This window comes from Megalobrama amblycephala, linkage group LG6 (genome assembly GCF_018812025.1).
Source record: "Megalobrama amblycephala isolate DHTTF-2021 linkage group LG6, ASM1881202v1, whole genome shotgun sequence".
NCBI lineage: Eukaryota > Metazoa > Chordata > Actinopteri > Cypriniformes > Xenocyprididae > Megalobrama > Megalobrama amblycephala.
This window is the reverse complement of record NC_063049.1, coordinates 39,462,371-39,483,503: the sequence shown is the minus strand read 5'-3', so window position 1 is coordinate 39,483,503 and position 21,133 is coordinate 39,462,371. Positions and strand designations below refer to the sequence as shown.

The window sequence follows — 21,133 nt, the reverse complement described above, 5'->3', positions numbered from 1 at the left end:
TATCACTACTGGTGTGACATCATCGGGTCACATGACCAGGAAGTTATATAGATTTGTGTATTTCAAAAATTCATAAAAAATTGACAAAATGACATTTCCAAAATCCAACTGGTGTATGATGTGTGACAGGTGTGTGTGAACATATCACTACTGGTGTGACATCATCGGGTCACATGACCAGGAAGTTATATAGATTTGTGTATTTCAAAAATTCATAAAAAATTGACAAAATGACATTTCCAAAATCCAACTGGTGTATGATGTGTGACAGGTGTGTGTGAACATATCACTACTGGTGTGACATCATCGGGTCACATGACCAGGAAGTTATATAGATTTGTGTAATTTGCAAAAATTCATAAAAAATTGACAAAATGACATTTCCAAAATCCAACTGGTGTATGATGTGTGACAGGCGTGTGTGAACATATCACAACTGGTGTGACATCATCGGGTCACATGACTAGGAAGTTATATAGAATGTCACAACAATTGTACAACAAATGTACTTTTTTTTTTCAAATATAAGTTGTTTATCATATGCTGCATGTATTTATAAATACATTGTATGTGATTTCAGCTCTTTAGATAAAACCACCACAAAGGTAAATATATTTATTTCAATATGACATTCACTTTACTTACATATTTATAACAGATATATAAATAATATAAAAGTTAATAATTGTATTAATCTATACTTAATCTATTTACTAACATCAACTACTCATGAAAAAGGATCGTGTTTTAATGTTTAATGGAATAATGCACATATTTTTGTTGTGCATTTTGCACTTTTGAGACACTCCCTAACTTGAAACGCCCAAGTGGGGATCATTGTGAGGACTTTTTCACTTCTGATTCTAAAAACAATAACATCACCTATTAATATTATAATTAACTTTTGATACTAGGATTTATAATGTGATTTGAACGAGATACAGCATCATCCACGTCTTTATATGCGATTATATATCAATTAACACTGAAGAAAAGAGCGAATGTCTAACGAATGTCCAACATAAAACCAACTTTACCGCACCGGCTACTATTTATTTTCTCTCTCATGTGTGGGGCTCTGTAAATAGACAACGGTGGATACAAATTCTCCAGCAACAGGCCTCCTGTACTTTAATTCGGCAACTTTTATTCATGCCACCGCGACAAACTCAGAGGTAGCCTACTGGATGAGAGATGAGGTGAGAGAATTTTGATTTGTGGCTTCTTGCTTGACGCTTGCTCTCTTGTTTGCCGTCAAAACGGTTGACCACTGCCGTGTGTGTATTATGTGTCCTGTGGCAAAATGTGGCGAAAACTCCCACATTATGTTAATAGTGTGATTAAGGTGTGTACATGTCTACAATGCACTCCAATAATGCGACTAAAATAGGAATACTCCACCTGTCTTAATTCGATTTGTGTTTACTTCGAGTATGACTTTAGCCGGATTAAGGTAATAAAACATCGCTGTTTACATGGTCCTTTCTTAATCAGAGTATTGTCTTAATCGTATTAATATCGGATTACTGCTGTCCATGTAAACGTAGTCACTGAGCCTGTGTCTGTCAGTCGTCCTCTTAAAAGTGGAAACTTGTGCGTAGCTTTGTTGCATTATATTGAAACTTTGTTGATGTTGTTATTGTCATGCGTGTTCTGGTTATTTGCGAATGATTAAACATGATCAGTATATAATGAGAAAAAGAAAAAAGATGCTGCTAAGTAACTTTTTTTCCCCTTCCTCTCCATTCCGGATAAACTCACACTCATTCACAATCATTCAGTGTCAATGTGTCTATCAGAAAGACTGATGGCAGAGCGGGTGATGAAAGAAACAGCTTTGGGCCAAGAGTCTCTGTGGAGATTCAGTATATATTTTGACAGATGGCCACTGCTCTACCAGCCTGATATTTTAAGATCATATAAACAGAACTGTGTCCACAGGATGGGCCCTATGACGGTATATATTAGTGTGGTAATGTAGATACATGTCAACCAAAATAGTACATATATGCATAAATATCTAAAAAAAAAAAAAAAAAAAAAAAAAATATATATATATATATATATATATATATATATATATATATATATATATATATATATATATATATATACACACACACACACACACACACACACACACACACATACATACATTACAAAAGTCCTTTAGAAACTAAACTTTTGTAATTTATAAAAAAATAAAAATAATTTAAAAAAAAGTATTTTAATTCACTAATATGTATTACCAAATGGTTCAAATATAAACTATTTTCTTCAGAAATTCAATTTCCAGGAAAAAATTCCAGTATAATGATATTATGATATGCACTGTCATTGTGATTAATCATTACTGAACTTACTCAAACCACTCACTAGAGATGTGATGGTGATAGATGATTCAATAGCCCTTTTGAGAGATGAGGTATCGTTCTGTGACAGCTTCGTTGATGAGGAACTACTTTCACCGACACCAAAGTTTTCCACCTGAGACTCAGTATAAACACACCAGTGGGAGTCTGGAAAGGTGATTGTCACTGCAGTTAATAATAACTGCTCAGTGAAGAGAAGTCATCTTCTGTGCACAGACCTCATAAAAGTAAGGGAGAAGGTGAAATGTATGATTACTGGATGAAAAAGATGACTGGATCATGCCATATCCCTGTCTTTGTACCTCGTTATCTTGGAAATGAATGCTGAATCCAGTCAGAGACAGAATAAACATGAGTAGAGAGACCATTTGGAGAGAAATGAATAGGAGAAAGTGTAATATTCAATATGACAGCTGTAAGAATAAATATATACATATTACAGTTCAAAAGTTTGAAATACTTTTGAAAGTAGTCCCTTATGGTCACCTAGGCTGCATTTTATTTGATCAAAAACACAGTAAAAGCAGTAATATTGTGAAATAGTATTACAATTTAAAATAACTGTTTTGTATTTGAATATATTTTAAAATGCACTCCTGTGATGGCATCATTACTCCAGTCTTCAGTGTCACATGATCCTTCAGAAATCATTGGTGGAAAAATTAGCTGCATCAGAGCAGAAATATTTACTTCTCTTTGTGTAAATATACTATCAGAAATTGATGAGTGGAGGTGATCATCTGAGTGAAGTAAGATGTTATGAAGTATATGTGCCTCCAGCATTACGACCTGCGTGTTCCTGCACTACCGCAAGACCAACTTGACTACTGCTTAGCAACAACATTTTAAAAACAAACAGACTAAATGGAAATGATCCCAAAACCTGTTATCAAGCCCCTGTTTTCACACACTTAAAGCCCATTCTGCTTGGCCCCATCACTCGCCATGTCCTCCCGAGTGCTGAGAGCTTTCAGTCTCAACTTTCCAAAACACCTTGTCCACAGACAGACAGACAGGACCAATCAGCACAACAGCAAGAGATGAGGGTCCGACCAACCAAGGGTACTTGGACATTAGAGGGTGTTTAAGCAGGTTTCAGGAAGTACTTGGAAAGATTTCAAATTAGAAAGATTTCTCATTCTTTCTATCCTACAACTTAATGGCATTAGGAAAGAAACCTTTGCATTCACTCGCAAAATGTTTGCATTCCCCTGAGAAACTTTTCAGCGTTCGCTTGCAAAACTTGTGCATCTTTGCGAGAGAATGCAAAAGTTTTGTCAGGGAACTCAAACGTATTGCGAGCGAACGCAAAATTTCTCACGGGAATGCAAAGTTTCTCGGGGGAACGCAAAACGTTTGTGAGCGAACGCAAAGGCATTGACATATTTTTCCTCCCATCTATTTTTTTCTATCACAATGATTTGACAAAGCAAAGGAGTAATTTTTGTTATGCAGAACCTTTTAAACCAAGAAAATTTGAAATGTGCTCTGGATAATCTCAGGCACTTAAACTTAATTATAACATTTACATGAAGCCAAAAAAGAAGAAATAATAATAATAATAATAATAATAAAAAAACAGAATGCAAATCAAGGGATAAAGTTGATCATTGCTTAGTTACAGTACCTTACATGAGGACATCAAATTGAAGTTAATTTTGATGTTTTTTAACCATCTATTTAAAGGATTAGTTCATTTTAAAATGAAAATTACCCCAAGCTTTACTCACCCTCAAGCCATCCTAGGTGTATATGACTTTCTAAATATCCTGACGCATCTAAGCTTTATAATGGCAGTGAACGGGACCAACGAATATGAAACTCAAGAAAGTGCATCCATCCATCATAAATGTACTCCACACGGCTATGGGGGATAATAAAGGCCTTCTGAAGTGAAGTGATGTATTTGTGTAAGAAAAATATCCATGTTTAACAAGTTATAAAGTGAAATATCTAGCTTCTGCCAGACAGGCTTCCATATTCAACTTACAAAAAAAAAACGCTCTTTTCGTAAGTTGAATACAGAAGGCTTAGGAAGTAGCGTAAGCGTTTTAAACTGCGAGAGTTTTACACTTTCTTCGTAAGTTGGATGAACTTTCTTGAGTTTCATACTCGTTGGTCCCGTTCACTGCCATTATAAAGCTTGGATGAATCAGGATATTTATCAATATAACACTGATTCTGTTAATCAGAAAGAAGAAAGTCATATACACCTAGAATGGCTTGAGGGTGAGTAAACCTTGGGGTAATTTTCATTTTAAAGTGAACAAATTCTTTAAATGTTGATTTATGTAATGGTATTAATTAGGACTGAATGTTTTAAAGTGAAATGAACCAACAAATGCACCAAAAGGAATTACAGAATTCATCAGATCTATTACTAATACAATCTTTTTAGCATTCCTATTAATCGCAAAGGCATTTACTTGGCTAGGGAAGGACAAGAATTCAATTTGAAATGTGCAATCTGTGCAAAGGAAAGTTTTGGAGCTAATCACCTGACCTAGAAATGATATATGACCAACCATTCGAGCTGATGGTATCAAAATAGCACGCATAGTCCCTTTTACTATTCTGAGCTGTGACAAAGTCCATTTCACGCTTTTAAGAGCTGCACAACTTTGGCCTCTTGGTTTGTCCTAATTACTAGTCGGTAACTGGCAAGCCAAGTTTCTTAACAGGGAATCGGAAAACTTGATGTGTAAATGTGGGTGGTCGTGTTAAAATTTTATCTGTCTGGTGTTGCCAAAGTACAACAGCAAAATACTGTGCATTAAAAATGGATTGGAAGGACAAACATTTTGAGTTCTGAAATCAGAGACCTCTTTAAATGAAGCAGATGTATCGAGACCAACCTGCTTCTCAAATATCGGTGTTAAAAGGTTAAAGAGGCCGTATTAAAGAAATATTATCATACAGACACATCTCTGTCCTACAGGCTCTTAAAGTTGATGTGCAAAAGCATTGCAGCACCACCAGGGATGGGAAATATCTCCGCTGGCCCTTGTAAATGCCTGGGGCAGGAGATGGGAAGTGAGAAATGTCAGAATTGCCTCAGAGAGAGAATGCAGGTCCTTTCACAAATGGCGTAACACAAATCACGATGCTGCCGAGCAGAAGGGAAAGCACTTTTCTTCACCTCACCATCAGCCTTGGAATCCTGCTCTTTTCCAGATGGCCAAGCAGACAGCACGAAGCCTGCTTCCGCCAGCACCTCCAGCTGTCCGCCTCTGTTGTGGGGGGAACGGGAATCACGCAGTTGCTCACAGGAGACTAATCCGTAGCTTGACGGAACACTCCGTCCATTCCCCAGCAAACATCTTAATTGTTTTATTATGAATGGAAGAGGGTCCCATGTCACTCTTGATCTCTCAATTGTCAGAGTGTTGATGTGGCGCATTGTCAGCTGGGGCTGTGTGGGGACAGGGACTGCACGCTCCGTCCAAATGAGTTTGAGGTCCGTGCAAAGGTTTGTAAGAGTCGACGGTTCCACACAGACATGGCGTACATTCTTCCCTATATATATATATATATATATATATATATATATATATATATATATATATATATATGTATGTCTTTCAACTTCTTTGGCTGTAATTGAAAAATGAATAAAAAGAAAATAACAAGCTCCACATAACCGACCACATTAATATGCAATCCAGACAAAAGAATGCAAGAGCGATTTATTACCTCGCAGTTTTAATTCATCGACTCGCAGGAATTTGCACAAAACATGCAAATGAAAAGGATTTGGCTCGGTGTGAGCGTTCTCGTTTTGGAGTGAGGCAAAACGCATTGCGGTCGCAACTTAATTTCCTGAGGGGTGCAAAAAAAGACATTGTAATTTCTGAGCTGTCACGAGCATTCAAGAGTCTAAATGAGGCACTTCACATATTACTGTATGTGTTCTTTTCAATCTGTTATACATGCAAACTCACGGTGCCTTATGAAAAGTTCAAGTGTTTCATAAACACAATGGAGCCCAATTACAAAAATGGGTTAGGTGCAGCTGGGGTTTAAGAGCGGTGACCCTACGTGTCCAGTGGCATGGAAGAAAAACGCTCTCAGTGTCACCCAAAGTGGTTAAGGTCTGCTGCTTCAGGTCTGTAAAATATTATTTAAGTTTAGTATGATCTACTCTTGCTTGAAATTTACAGAGTCAATTAAGACATTATATTTATGCATGATTAATCCTCGAGAAATGCTGAGTTTAATTTGGAACGGCCTGAGTATACATACAAGGTCTATTTAATACACTTTTCTTGACCCATCCACACCCTAGCCACAATGAAAGCATGCAAACCGCATTTGAAATCAAATTAAATACAGTGAAATGTAAGCCCACATATGTATAGATCTGAGACTGCTCTCAAATATCATTCTTGTTCATGTCGCAGTCAGTCACGTGTGAGTCACACAAAACCAATGGCGTCCGGTATTGATGTCCCCAAAAGGAACAGTTTTTAATTGATCGCAACTGTGATCGCAAATATCACTGAACAAGTTAAATTTCCTCACAAAGTTATCATTTGGCTTCAGAAGACGGTGTAAGGCAGTGGTGTATCGTCCATATAAGATACGAATGCTCTGCATACCCAAGCTATCCGTGGTCTTGGCAATACAGCCTACATGTTAACTGTCCATAATTTATTTGTTTGCCAAACGATGGTGATTTTCTTTAAGTCTGCCAGTTACAGAGACTTCAGGGTAAACGAATCTACAGCAGCTTTTGCGCCTTTGCTCTTTTGTTATGGAATGTCATCATTGTCCCACGTTCTCATTGGTTTGCTTGCCTATGGGGGATTTCATGGGCAGGATAAGTTGTGAGCGGATCGGTTGCCCAAGTGGAAAAATGAGCTGCTGCCAGATTGTTAGTTGTTTGTCGGGTCTCGTACTTGGATGTGTTGGTGTATGTCTGCTCTGGATTCTGTGTTTCTCCCTGTGGATTATCAAGTAAAGAATTATTATACGTTACTCTTCCTCGTCGTGTGTTTGCTCTACCAGCATCCGTAACAGAAGACCCGACCCAAACAGTTGCGGCATAAATTGTCGTCTTTGTTTTGTTTGTTCCGTGTTTTGCGTGAGTTCGTGTTCTTTTTTGTTTTTTCCCCGCACCATGGACTCCTTTTTGTCAGTTCAACTGCTTTGCCTTGAGCAGAAGGAACGCTCCCTCGAGGCACACCTAGAGGATTTTATCCGTCTGGTACCATCTACTTCTTTCCCAGACAGCTGCCTCTGCAGCTTCCTATATGCCGGCCTCAACATTGCCACCAAAGCTCTGCTGTACGGGGAAGGGCATCGAGGGAGCTTCATGGAATACGTCGACGATGACACCAGCCCCACCAACTGCGAGGATCGACAGCCCGAGCCCACTGCAGGCAACGAGAGCCACTCCGCCGTGACGTACACATCAGCGCACACAAGAGCGACCAAGCTGAACATCGACATGGAGCCTGAGCAACGCGTGCCTGACCAGGTGTGTGAGCCGGCTGCCACTACCATCGCGGAGGGAGTCTTAGTGGAGTTCGACGGGATGGAAGGGAGCCCCGCCCAACCCCCCACCACTGAGAGTGAGTGTTCGGCCACCGCACTGGAGAATTTTTTTTTTGATGTTGGAGAGGTTGTTTAATTTCCCCTTCTGTTATATCCTGACTCTGTCTATGTGTCCATCTCCCCGCTGGTTCCACCCAGCCCTGAACTGTCCCGTCTCCCCGCTGGTTCCGTCCAGCCCTGAACTGTCTGTCTCCCTACTGGTTCCGCCCAGCCCTGAACTGTCCCATCTCCCTGCTGGTTCTGTCCAGCCCTGAACTGTCTGTCTCCCCGCTGGTTCCGCCCAGCCCTGAACTGTCCCGTCTCCCCGCTGGTTCCGTCCAGCCCTGTATTCCCTTTAAACCTCCCTCATCCACTACCTCTCCAGCACACCTTGGACTCTGTTTTTTGTTTTGGACCTTCCTCTGCTCCACAGTTTTTGCCCCAGTCCCCAGCTATTCCTGTCGTCCCATCATCGATGCCTCCCATCAGTCCCTCTGCGCCTCCTCTCAGTGGTGGGGCTACACCTCGGGCCCTCTGGGAGTCATCTCGTCACTGCTGTGAGAAGCCCTTGGCTCTGCCCTCTACCTCTGCACACTCCAGTCCTCCTCGATCTGACGTCCCAACTCCTGCGCCTACGCTCCTTCCTCCCTCGATGCCGGCAGAGACCGTCGGACTTTCAACCTCGCAGGACTCCCTCAGAACGTCGGCTCCACCTGGGTCGGGCATCGCTACGCCTAAGCCACAGACTTACGGGCCGGTCGCTACACTCCGGCCCTCCCTCCCTCAGGCTCCACCGCCGCCCTCGGTCGCTCCTGCTCACCTTCAGCCCTCCGGATCTCTACCACCATCTCGGAGGGTCGTCACTACGGCTACATCGTGGCCGCCTAGATCTTCGGAGTCCCTCCGCTACATCGGCTCTCTGGCTTCCCGGTGTGCTTCATCATCGGTGTCGTCGTCGCCTCCAGTCGTCCCCATAGCGGCTCCTATGATCTTCGCTCCATGGCTCCTCCCTCCTGCGCCGCCGCCATGGGACGCAGTCTCAGCTGTGGCCTGGGTTAGCTCACGACATCTGCCCCTGCTCAAGGCTCCACCCTGGATCGCTCCACTGTCATCTTCACCCCGGACTTTTGTTTCCCACCTCCTGGCCTGCCGTCCACCTCCAGAACCTCCTCCAGCCCTCCCTTTTGATGTTACTTTAAGGCGCGAGGACGCGCCTACCGGGAGGGCGGGGTAGTGTTACAGTCACCGTCATGTTCTGTTTCCCCCCATATTCAGTCACCATGGACACTCATTGGACCACGCCCCCTTGTTAACCTGTTTAGCTCATTTGTGTCAATGTATTTAAGTTCCTGTCTGTGTTCAGTTGTTTGTCGGGTCTCGTTTGTACTTGGATGTGTTGGTGTATGCTCTGCTCTGGATTCTGTGTTTCTCCCTGTGGATTATCAAGTAAAGACTTATTATACGTTACTCTTCCTCGTCGTGTGTTTGCTCTACCAGCATCCGTAACACAGATCTCGATCACCGAAAATCACATTGTATTTGATACAAAACTAACTACACTAAATCAAATGGGGGAAACAAATCATAACTAAAACTTTTTTCATAGTATTAAATTTTCTTCATATAATTTTCTCAATATATTTTTGAAAATTGTTTATGACAGTCCTAGTGTAACTATCAGAGGATGTTAATCAATAGTCTGTGTTTGTTTGCAAAGTCATCAGTTAGCATAATTTTAACTTTATTTTTAAAGAATACTGATAGTTTTATTTATTATAGCCTACTTATATTTTAATTACATTTTACTTTTTATTTTTAATAGACTGCTAGCACTAATTATATACTTTTTTTTAATTATTAATTTAAAAAGTGCCGTCGACTCAAACATCACAAAGGCTCTTATGGTTGCTTGTGAAGGCACATCTCAACTGATAAATGTAGGCTACTCTCAATAAAAGATAAAAGGTCCAACATATTAGAAATTCTTTTCACTGTGTTGCTGTGTGTCATGAGTAAACTAACACCGTCTAGAGAGAACACGAGCGTCTCACTTATTTAGCTATAAACCCATTCAACGTAACTGCATCGGATACATTTTTTTTTTTTCATGAAGCACCACCAAGCAAACCTGGTTAAAGAAAGTCACCGCTCGCCATTGGAATACAATATAGTGCAAAAGTCATATAGACTACTTGTATGGTATTTTGTTTGTAGCTTGGCATTTAAAAAAATTCTGCTTTCATTATATGAAAAAGTGAAGGACTTGCCTAAAATCTCCATTTGTAAATGTTAATTTGCTGTTTGAAACTCTGTAACAGATTTTGAAACAGATGTCACAACTACTTCATAGCGAATTTTTGCATTTCTTGCCTCTGATTTGCATAAAGTTTAGCCAATTTCCCAACTTTTTGACACTCTCACCACTTGCTCCGATATCAATTCCAGAATCCCCCCGTGCAAGTCTGCCACTCTGCTCCCTTGGAGAATGATGGACACGGCCACTTATGCATCAGTGGACACGTAGGGTAAGATAGATGGTGGAAATTACAGCAATCTCCTCTTTTACAAGAAAGAGACATGATTAAATGCAGGTTTGAACATCGGATGAGCTCTGTGAGATAGGTAAAATGGTAAAATGGGTCACATGCCAACTGTTATAAAATGAGAACTGTCAACCTTGCTGCTCTTTAAGATCTGCCTCCATGTCTAGTCAGTGTATGTTACCAGGGGTCTCATATGCATGTGTTTCCAATCAAACCTTCTAAAGGAGATCATCATTGTACATTTACCACATTTAAATGTGAAGATTTCAGACCGTTCAGTATCTCAAATACAGCAATAAGTATGTGCTTGTCATGGTAATTACGCTAAAGCATCCTTTTCTGAGGTTAAGAGTGCACCATCTCATTTCAGTCCCTGGAACACGATTCTGAGTGATGGCAGTGGGCTGGATCATGAGCCAAGCATCTTAAAGGCGAGCTCAATCCTTCCATCCAGTAAATGGGCAAAGGTCCCAGCCAAAACAGCTGCTGTTGGATGCCTCATTTGGAGGTTAAATAATTGGCTCCAGGTGTTCAGCCTCTATGTGAAATCCAAATCTTTTAACAGTCCCCATTATTCATGAGAATTACACTACAAAAACCACACTCACATCTTATCTTGGGGTCAGGGAAATAAAAAATTGAGGCGTCATTATAAAGACAACAGTCTTATCATGTCAAACAAAATGTGAGTGAGAGTAAGACAGGTACTATGTGTTTTCCAGTGGAAGTTACTTTGAAACTGTAGTTACTCATACTCTTTAGTAATTAAGGAAATCATGCTAAGTCGCAATGCTAAGTAGCTAACTAAAATAAAGCTATTTAAAAGGAGCGATATCTTTTCAAATATACATCTATCCTACAATAGATCCTACAATGCAATACAACTGAAAATATTCAGAACAGAATTTATCTGGCACAAAAAAACAAGGATCTCAAATCAGGTAATGACAGTAAGTTTAAACACATGCATTCAAACCAAACAACTAATTTATCTAGACAATGCCCTCAAGCCTAAAGTATACTTCATTTTTATGAGGTTTATGCTAGTCCTAAAATGGTCCAGGACCAGCATGGACCAGCATAGGACCAGCACTTGACCAGCATAAACCAGCTCAATCCAGCATACCAGCTTCAAAACCTACCTTAACCAGCCTTTTTCAGCAGGGGGATGCCTGTGCAAAAATCAGTGAATCGTTTTTGTTTTTTTGTTTGTTTGTTTTTGTTTAAACCGATTGAAAAAATGATTTACTTAAATGATTTCCCAAAATTACAGAGATAAAAAAGAAACATTGCATTTGGTCAATGTCTCAGTCTGCTTGGTTAAAGCTGCCTTTCTGTTTTGTCATACTATGCTGCTACTTGTTGAATAGCGTAGCTTGTTAATGGAAAACCAACATTGCTAAGCTACTGACATGTTACTGAAAAAACACAGCTTAAACTGTTTTGCTGGTCTCCCATCTGGGACAGGCTGCTGTTTAGCATTCGACCAGCTGGACTTGACAGCTGAGAAGTCATTAAAACCCTTCTAAAACCAGCAAACCAGGATGGAGGACATCAAACTAGCCTAGCATCACTACTTTAGTAAGTTTTATTATGCATGAAATGCAACTCCTAAAACAATCATGCTGATTTTGCCATGTAAGTGCGTGCCAATTTGTTGCACTGGCTGCATGTGTAGAGGGTTTTGGGTGTTAAAGGGTGTTGTGCAGGTCTCTTTGCATGTGAAGACAGGTTAAGCACTTTCAAGGGCTCAGGGCATAAAGGGGGTTGGACAGGTTAATGAGAAAAGTTCAACAAAAGTGCAACCTCAAAGATTGGATCATCAGCGAGCGCATAAAAGGATCGTGAATTCACAAAGAACACGGAGAGGTAGGAAGTTCAACAGTTCAGTCGTCTTAGCTTGGCATGCCACCTTCATTTTGAACTCCCAGCTTCTTCACATGGGCCCCATTTACCTCGTTTTAATCAGCCTAAGTGTGGAATCATCTGCAGGGAATACTTAATGAGCTACTTCAAAAGAGCTGTCTTCCTCACATCTTATTTAGTGAATAACTCAAACAGATCAGCAACGAGAGGGCTATCCATGCGGACAGTTGCTAACAGCACAGAACATGAGACAATGTCGGTTATCAAAGCCGGGGGACGAGTGTGAAATCAATTCGCTCACCTGTGACCTCCTTCTCCTGAGGACTATTGTCACTGTCGGGGCGAGCGAGAGCGGCTGCGCCACAGTGAAAAACCCTTTTATGGCACAAAATAATGAGATCTCAGTGAATCTTTCTGTGTTATGTCGCTCTCCCTTCTTCGCCGTGTCGTTTGCCTGACAAGCTGATCGAATCACAGCTCTTTTTTCCCCTCGCTCCCTCCTCTTCTTCTCCCTAGAGATGTTTGCCCAAGATGTGTTTCATGCATATATTTGACTCACCACAGAGGGAGATAAATACATCATTTAGCTATGAAAATATAACTGAGGAATCTCACAAATACTTCCCCAGGCACCGAAGGAGGCATTGCCACGTCGTGGGGCCGACTCACTCTGGTTTGTCGGTCAGGGTCTGGACCTCCTCCAAGACAGCCATGGGTAATGTCCTGCTTCATGCTGAGAGGTCGTTGCTGCGCCTGCCCGAGCTCTACATATTCTTTGGTTAAGGGTGGGTACGGCTGATCAATTTCAATTACAGTGAATATAAAAACGAGGGATTTACGCAGCCTGCTTAAATCATTCGAGAAAGCATGAAAATGACCCTCCTAAAGGACGCTTCTTGCCAGGTCTCGGTGACCTGACTTGCCTGGTGCCGTGAACCTCGGAGCTGTCTACACTTATCAAGAGGACATGTGTGCGGGCAATAGTACAATTCAGCATTATGACATTCTTCGAAGCATAATGGTTTTGGATGGATAACAAAATTGAAGAGCCATAATATTAAAAATCCCAGCTTGCTGGATTGATGGAGCAATGTGCAGAGAGACAGAAAGAAAACTATTTCAAGTGCTCTGGTATGAGGTTGGAAGGCCAGTTGGATTGTGTATCATACTGGTCATGCTAAAGACAGCAGCTGCAAAATTACAGTAGCATGCTCTCACCACAACTGACTGCGCTACACAGAAACAATTAATCAGAGGTTAACCCGACAGACCTCATGGAGGATCTTTAATTTGTTGTACCTAAACTCCCCCTGAAAAAAGACAGAGCACAGCAAAGCTTTTTCTAAAAGTAAGTACGTTTACAGTATAACTGTGCCAAGGAATTTCTTGAGATATTCTGGAGTGTGTGTACGTAAAAATGTCTCTGCTTTCCCAACTTTAAATAGGAATGTGAAGATTTAGGTTGGTGCTGGAAAAAAACACACCCATCTTGACCCTGTATTTTGTTTACATCCCTACTGAAAACAAGCACAGCTTAAACCAGCCCCAAGCTGGACTCTCAGCCTGCCCTGTCGACTGGTTTATGAGGTGTTTTGCCACTTTTCATCTGGTCAGGAGGGAGACCAGTTTAAACCAGCTTGAGAACAGCTGGACCAGCCTAGACTGCTAAAACTGCTAAATTGATAACAGGTTGCTACAACAGTTGTCAGATTCGTCATGAAAACAAAAATTCTTGTGGTTTTTTGAAGTTCTTATTTGACAACTTAAAGGGTTAGTTCACCCAAAAATGAAAATTCTGTTATTAATTACTCACCCTCATGTCGTTCCACACCCGTAAAACCTTCGTTCATCTTCAGAACACAAATGAAGACATTTTTGATGAAATCCGAGAGCTTTCTGACTCTGATAGACTGCAGTGTTATTATTACTTTCAAGGCTCAGAAAGGTAGTAAAGACATTGTTAGAACAGTCCATGTGACTACAGAGGTTCAAACTTAATGTTATGAAGTGACGAGAATACTTTTTGTGTGCAAAAAAAAAAAAAAAAAAAAAAAAAAAAACTTTATTCAACCATTTCTTATCTTCCATGTCAGTCACCTATGCTGTTCACATAGTAAACACAGTGCAGCACTTCCGGGTTCTACGTCAGCTCATTATTAGCCGGCTCCTGTATCAGCATCACACGCATGCGTCGTCCTGCTCACGTGAACAGCCGGTGTTCTGAAGTGTGAAGAGAATGACAGAAGAAATTGTTGAATAAAGTCTTTTTTTGTTTGTTTGTTTTGCGCACAAAAAGTATTCTCGTCACCACTGTAGTCACGTTGACTATTTTAACAAATGTCTTTACTACCTTTCTGGGCCTTGATAGTGGTAATAATGTTGCAGTCTATCGGAGGCCAGAAAGCTCACGGATTTCATCAAAAAAATCTTAATTTGTGTTCCGAAGATGAACGAAGGTCTTACGGGTTTACATGAGGGTGAGTAATTAATGACAGAAATTTCATTTTTGGGTGAACTAACCCTTTAAGCAACAAAAAAAAATATTTTGAACTTTTGTCAAAAACAATACTTTTGTAGATTTGTCCTACAGCTTTCAGTCTTCAGCAAATGTTGCTCAGATGACCTTGAGAATGAAAATGAAATACAGACAAAATTCAGCAGTTGTCCTTGTGGTAACAATACTAAGCCTAGTATTCTGTCCTCCGACATTTGTTTACAAAATTTAAAAAAGCTTGGTATCTTTCAATAACAAGTTATTTACGATAGTACAAAAAGTATGAATTCGTAAGCAAAATTGTTTGCAAAATGTAATGTAATAAAATGTAAAGAATTTGATGCTATGTTCTTCAGTTCTGCAATCCATCACAAGATTCACAATTGCACCAAAGATTACCTAAGTTATCATTATGGTCAGGGTGACAAAGCAACTTCCAGAAGCATCACATGCTAACAAATAGCTTTCTCCATTTCCCTGGTTACATTACCCCAAAGAGCTTCCAAGAAAAAGCTTCACTTCCTGATCGACTTTATGTCTTTTGGCACAATGCGTAATGGCACCTGAGAAGGTTAGTGACAGCACCGCCTAGTGGTCAAAAACATAAACATTTGTATTACAATAATTGTGACCAAATCATCAATCATGCTGCTTGCTCTTTCTAAATTCCGTGGCTCATGCAGTGCAAAACAATCACCAGTTCTGGGTGTGTTGACCATATATCTGCCATATAGAGTTTTACTGAAAAACTGAAAAACAAAAGTCCTAACTAATACACATTTACCAGGGTAGTGCTTCAATAAGAAATAATACTATAAAGTAGGGGTGTTGCTTTTTTTTGTAAATCTAGACATGACGAAACATTGCTTTGTCAATTCACTTCTCCCAAACAGTTTAGGCAAGCCTCCCTGGTGTCAAATGAAGGATTAAGAGGGAATTTTCCTCCCCCGACACAATTCACATTCAGGTGATTTTTTTTTAAGTATGACATCACCTCCTTTCCTAGGGCTTTCTTTTACTTCTAGTGGGGGACACATTGAACAGCAGATAGAGTATTCACTCAACAAACTCAAGACTGGAAGTAAAAAATATTGGCTCAAATGTTCCTTTCAGTTGTGGCTTGGTGATTTGCCATTGAAACAACAGGTTGTAAATCTGTGGCATTACTGCATTTTTCCCCCATCATGTTGAAACTGAAACCTTCAAACCGAGCCATATACAAGGACTCATACCTTGACTTGACAAAATTACCATTGATCTAGAGCCAGTTTCTTTTGCTGCATGCTTTTCAGCTTCCCACCTTTTCTTATTTTTTTATTTTTTTCTTTTGGCCATAATCACTGGGGCCATGATTACTGTGCAGCTCTTTTGTATGACTATATTGGAGATTTATGAAGCATAGTGTGGCATTATGTTTCAGCTCAGCTTTACGCAGTGTACAAGATGGACCATAACCAGTCTTTTGTTTGGATTTTGAATAACAATGGCCCTAAAGTTTATGTGCTCCACTGTTGTCAGCTGAAACCAAACACTGGCTCTTAATTTGAAATTAAAATATCTTTCCCCATTCATTAAATTTCTTAATTTACTTGAAAATCAAACGCAGCAGGATACCGTGCAGCATACATGCAGCTACAATGGTTATCCAGTGGTGCTGTAATGTAATGTAAACTTAACCAATAATTAGTCCACCAAAGGCTTTCATCTTAAAAGGTACGGTCACGCTAGACTTCAAGCATGCAAATTACCTCAGACCCCTTGGCAAAAGGATATGATGTCATGCTCACAGGCTTCTGTTTTTAAAAGAGAATTACAACAACAAATAATAAACTCGAAAATATACTGAAGTGTATTCTATTCCATGCAGCTTCAAAGGGGCCATATAATCACAGACTTCATTTAAATTTCCATGAAAAGGATGACTTTTTTCCCTCTTTCCTTTAGTCTTATAATTAAAATTGTCCATTCTGCTGATTCTTAAAGAAACACCTTGCTTGCATGCGAAATTATAGATATTAATGTACAAATGCTAGATTTTGAGATTAACATGATATGTCTAGACATCCGCTATGAATCAAACTGTTTATCTTATAATATCATGAAAATATGATTCCTTATCACACGGCCCTTTAAAAATGCTTTAAAAATACAATAATAAATCTTAGATGGATTGATTACTTGATTAGTTTAACAAGTATTAAATGATGATGCATTGGGTATTAAAGCAGTTTAATGAATATACCATGTGACTAATTAACACTCGGTTTCGGCACAGGAAACTGTTGGCGGTGGTTGACAATGACACTTTCCTGATGATCGTCATCAGTGCAGTCAACTGGGGTACCATCTGTTCGACAGTGTTGAATTACATTACAGCTTCATAAAAGAATTACACTACCGCTGCATTTCCAGCTTTCCTTTGACTTAATGTTTAGCCTGAGTCACAACGGTTATGTAATGATGAGAAAATTACAGGTATAAACAAGACTTTTCCACTTTACTAAAGATATGAGGTCATGTCAGAGTGCAAGAGAAATTAAATATAATCAGCTCATTTTCTCAACAAATTAGGAGCTACTAAAGGTGTAAAACCCATCGGCTGTGGTTTCTAGCCAAGCCTGACTCATGTCATAACTTCCTTTACAGTTTGTAGTTCCTTACTGAATTTAAAATTAAACATTAGTTTGAAAGAAAGCAAAACACCTTATCTTTGCTGTAAATCCTCTGTTTTTTCACCATTAGAATTAAAAGGATAAAAAAAAAAAAAAAATCAGGAAGAAAGAAATAAAATCCAGTCTCAACTAAAGGCTTAGAATAATCCTTCTGATGTTTTTATCCTCGCTTCTGTCAGCCTTCCAGTTGAGTGCAAGAGCTCTTTTTCTCACTACATAATAGAGGGCAACAGTGAACAGCAACTTTATAAGTGGCCTTGGTTCCTGAAGTATTTTCCCCATTCATAGGCATTTCAAGAAATTCTTTAGTAAATGAACTAGCCCAACTAGCTCTAGGATGGATCACAATATTATAACTTTTGGTTCAAATAATAATAATAATAATAATAAAGTATATTAAAATCTGTAAAAGGATAAAACTTACAAGATAACATGCAACAATCTATACCTAAATGCTATTAATGTTAATGAATGAATGAACTTCTGGTACTCATCTCATGAGCATTGCAAATAACAAAGCACTGTATGCAACTTACCATAAATGATGTGTGAACTGTAAGTCATTGATTATAAAGTATGCAAAAAATGGTATAAAATAGATAATAAAAATTACTATATTTATTTAATCATGCTTTGGGAATTGAACATGTTAAACACTGAATTGTGGAATTTACAGAAATCATAGCTCACTGTAGATGAATCTTGAAAGGTTCACAGGGGTCATGAATTGAGAAATCAACTTTTCTTTGAGTTTTGATATGAGGTCATTGTAGTATAAGAATATCCTGTTTTAGAACTGAAAACTTCCTTGTTTTTTTGACACCAGGCCCAGCGAATGACCTGGAATGTGCCTATTTATGTAATAGATAGGTGAAACCCCACCTCCACAGAAGAAATCAATGCCTTCATCATTGCAAAGTTAGCCCCGCCCACTGGCGTGTTAGTGAGAGGAAAGAAGAGCAATACAGGACTAAAAATAACATTACCTTTCAGAAAAATGCTAGAAATATGGTTATTTATTTTCAACAATGTGAATGTCTCACTTGAGCTTTATTCGATACATTTCACTGTGGATTCTTTGGTAAATCAATCACATTTTGGCGCAGGCTTCGCAAACAGACTTTTATAATATGGAATCGACAGTAATGAGACAGCATGTAAGAAACTGTTAATTCTAATGCCTGATCTGATATGTAATGTTTATGTACGGTCATGTTCTTTGTCTATATGTCAGTAAATCAAACCAGTGACTAAACGGTCAACTTCACGTTGTTTCTCTTAGGATGAAAGTAATCTTATTTAAACGGTGAGTAATTATAGAAAGCAATCAAAAAACGCTCCCTTTACAATAGCTGGAGCTGTCAATCAAACAGCGCAAATTTATCAGTGACTGAGTTCTGGACTCACGCTAAAACTCACACTTTATTCAACGAATCTCCTAGTTACATCGAATTTGCACTGTTAGTTATGATGAAATCATTCGTTAGTGTGCAGAAATTGAGTTGCAATGACAAGATCACTGCTTTCATGTGTTCAACAACATGTCTGAGTTCGACTGTTCATCACTGCAAACTTGCATGCCGCGATCTAAATATAATGCCATAGATTTAAGTGTAATGCTATAATCAACACTTTTCACGATTAGTTAACCTTGAGAGCTGTAATAGTAAAAATGTTTTCGAGAGAGTAATACTCAGCTATTTCTTATGCAAAGATGTTAGCCAATCAGTGGGTGTTTACAGCAGACACGCCCCTTAAAACAGGGTAGGAAAAAAATGCCTTTTATTTCTAAATTATGATGTAAATTATGTACAATTTTTGATTGTACAGGACACATTATAAAACAATAAAACAATGCAGTTCATGACCCCTTTAAATAATAATGCTAAAAAATAATTTCTGTATCCCTATTGTGTCTCTATTGGGGAACTCTAGACTTTCTTTCTTACTCATGTCACTCTAAAAGGCAATTTAAATGAAACATCTCTTCTGCACTGAAGAAGCTAATGGGTCATGTATATGAAGACATGCTGTGAACATAATGCATATAATACATTCTATGGGCATAACTCTGTTCTCTTCGAGAACGATAGAAAATTGAGAACTTTGATTGTATTCCAAACCCTGCAGGTACAGCAGCTTTTTCTTTGCAAGCACAAAAAGAGGTTTGAAGTAATCCTATACCTACCCTTTAGCCACCTACCCTTTAGATAAAAAAAAAAAATGCCATCACGCCTCTGTAACTAATCCGGTTGCAAACTTCAAATGACCCTTTGCAAAGATCAACCAATCTATGCATAAAGCGCACACTGAACTGAATATCTGATTCAGCGTCACATTTGGTTGGCTATGAATGACGAGCCCTTCCGAAACCTATGGTAGGGGTTAAATGGGCCAAATGCGAAATCAGTGCTTGATGCATGAGCGCTATAATCAGCTTCTAATGCCCTATTTCCAGTGCTAAATGGGACGATGACTTGCATGCAAAACATAGTGTGATAAAGAAGAAATAGCTGAATTTATGTGTATGGAAAGGCCACATGCGTAAGGCCATGGAAGATATTCAGTAGATAAGGAAATGTGAGGGGAAAGATTGGCATTGTCCCTGGAGACATATTTACATAGATCAGGACAGAATGTGTCTCGGCCACGCTTACTGGACGAGATAGAAGCAGGCCGATTACGTCACAGCTGTCTGAGTCTAAGTGTGGTTACGGTTAGGTTCTTGCGTGAAATATGAGTCAGGGAATTTAAGGAGATAATCTCCAAGGCTCAGTGTTTGTGTTATTAAAAGCCAACGTGTATGGCAGCCCACTTATGGCCAGTGAACGGTGATGTGTGTAATGTTTTCAATGGTAAAACACTCTCATATGCTAGGTTAATATGCAGAGACAACTTAAAGGAAACCATTCGTAAGTTGATTTCCCTGAAAAATATAAAGTTCTGGTATACTTTGCTTGGTTTGTTCGAGTGGCCCAACACCAAAACTTTGACGCAACCAATGGCACAGGTTTGGAATGGGAATTCCTGTTTGTCCAACCAATGGAAGACAGGGGTGCGTTTAGAAACCTTTACGGAAACAGGGCCTACAAAAAAAATATCGTCATTTTCTTGCCATTGTGTTCACAACTTTCTAAAAAGAGTCCAATAGCAGTTTATAGGCATTTATAAAGTGTATTCTAGACAAAACAGCTCATGACGATGCATTGATCCATTGCTGCTCACTTGCATACAGTTGAAAATGAACAACTTCAGTGTGAGTGTGTGTGTGTGTGTGTGTGTGTGTGTGTGTGTGTGTGTGTGTGTGTGTGTGTGTGTGTGTGTGTGTGTGTGTGTGTGTGTGTGTGTGTGTGTGAGAGAGAGAGAGAGAGAGAGAGAGTGTATGTGTGTGGTCCTGGTAAACCCTGTGTTGTGGGGAACAATTGTCTCCACAAAGATAGTAATACCAGAAATTTTTGACATTGTGGGGACATTTTATTTTGGTCCCCATGAGGAAAGTGGCTTATAAACCACACTAAATGATGATTTTGTTTTGTTTTTTGTTTGTTTGTAAAGAGTAAAAATCATTATGTCTATGGAAAGGCCTCATAAAACATGGAAACACAACATGTGTGTGTTATATATAGGCCTACCCTTTCCACACATACAAAT

General features: G+C 39.4%; 1 long non-coding RNA gene across 2 annotated transcripts in view; it reads left to right on the top strand.

Annotated features, from left to right (window-relative positions):
- The first annotated feature begins 436 nt into the window (after positions 1-436).
- LOC125270698 overlaps positions 437-21,133 on the top strand; it is a 45,519-nt gene continuing 24,822 nt past the window's right edge. For both annotated transcript variants that reach the window (XR_007185420.1, XR_007185419.1), the window contains exon 1: positions 437-1,199. This is a non-coding gene — a long non-coding RNA (uncharacterized LOC125270698). The remainder of the gene's footprint in view (positions 1,200-21,133) is intronic.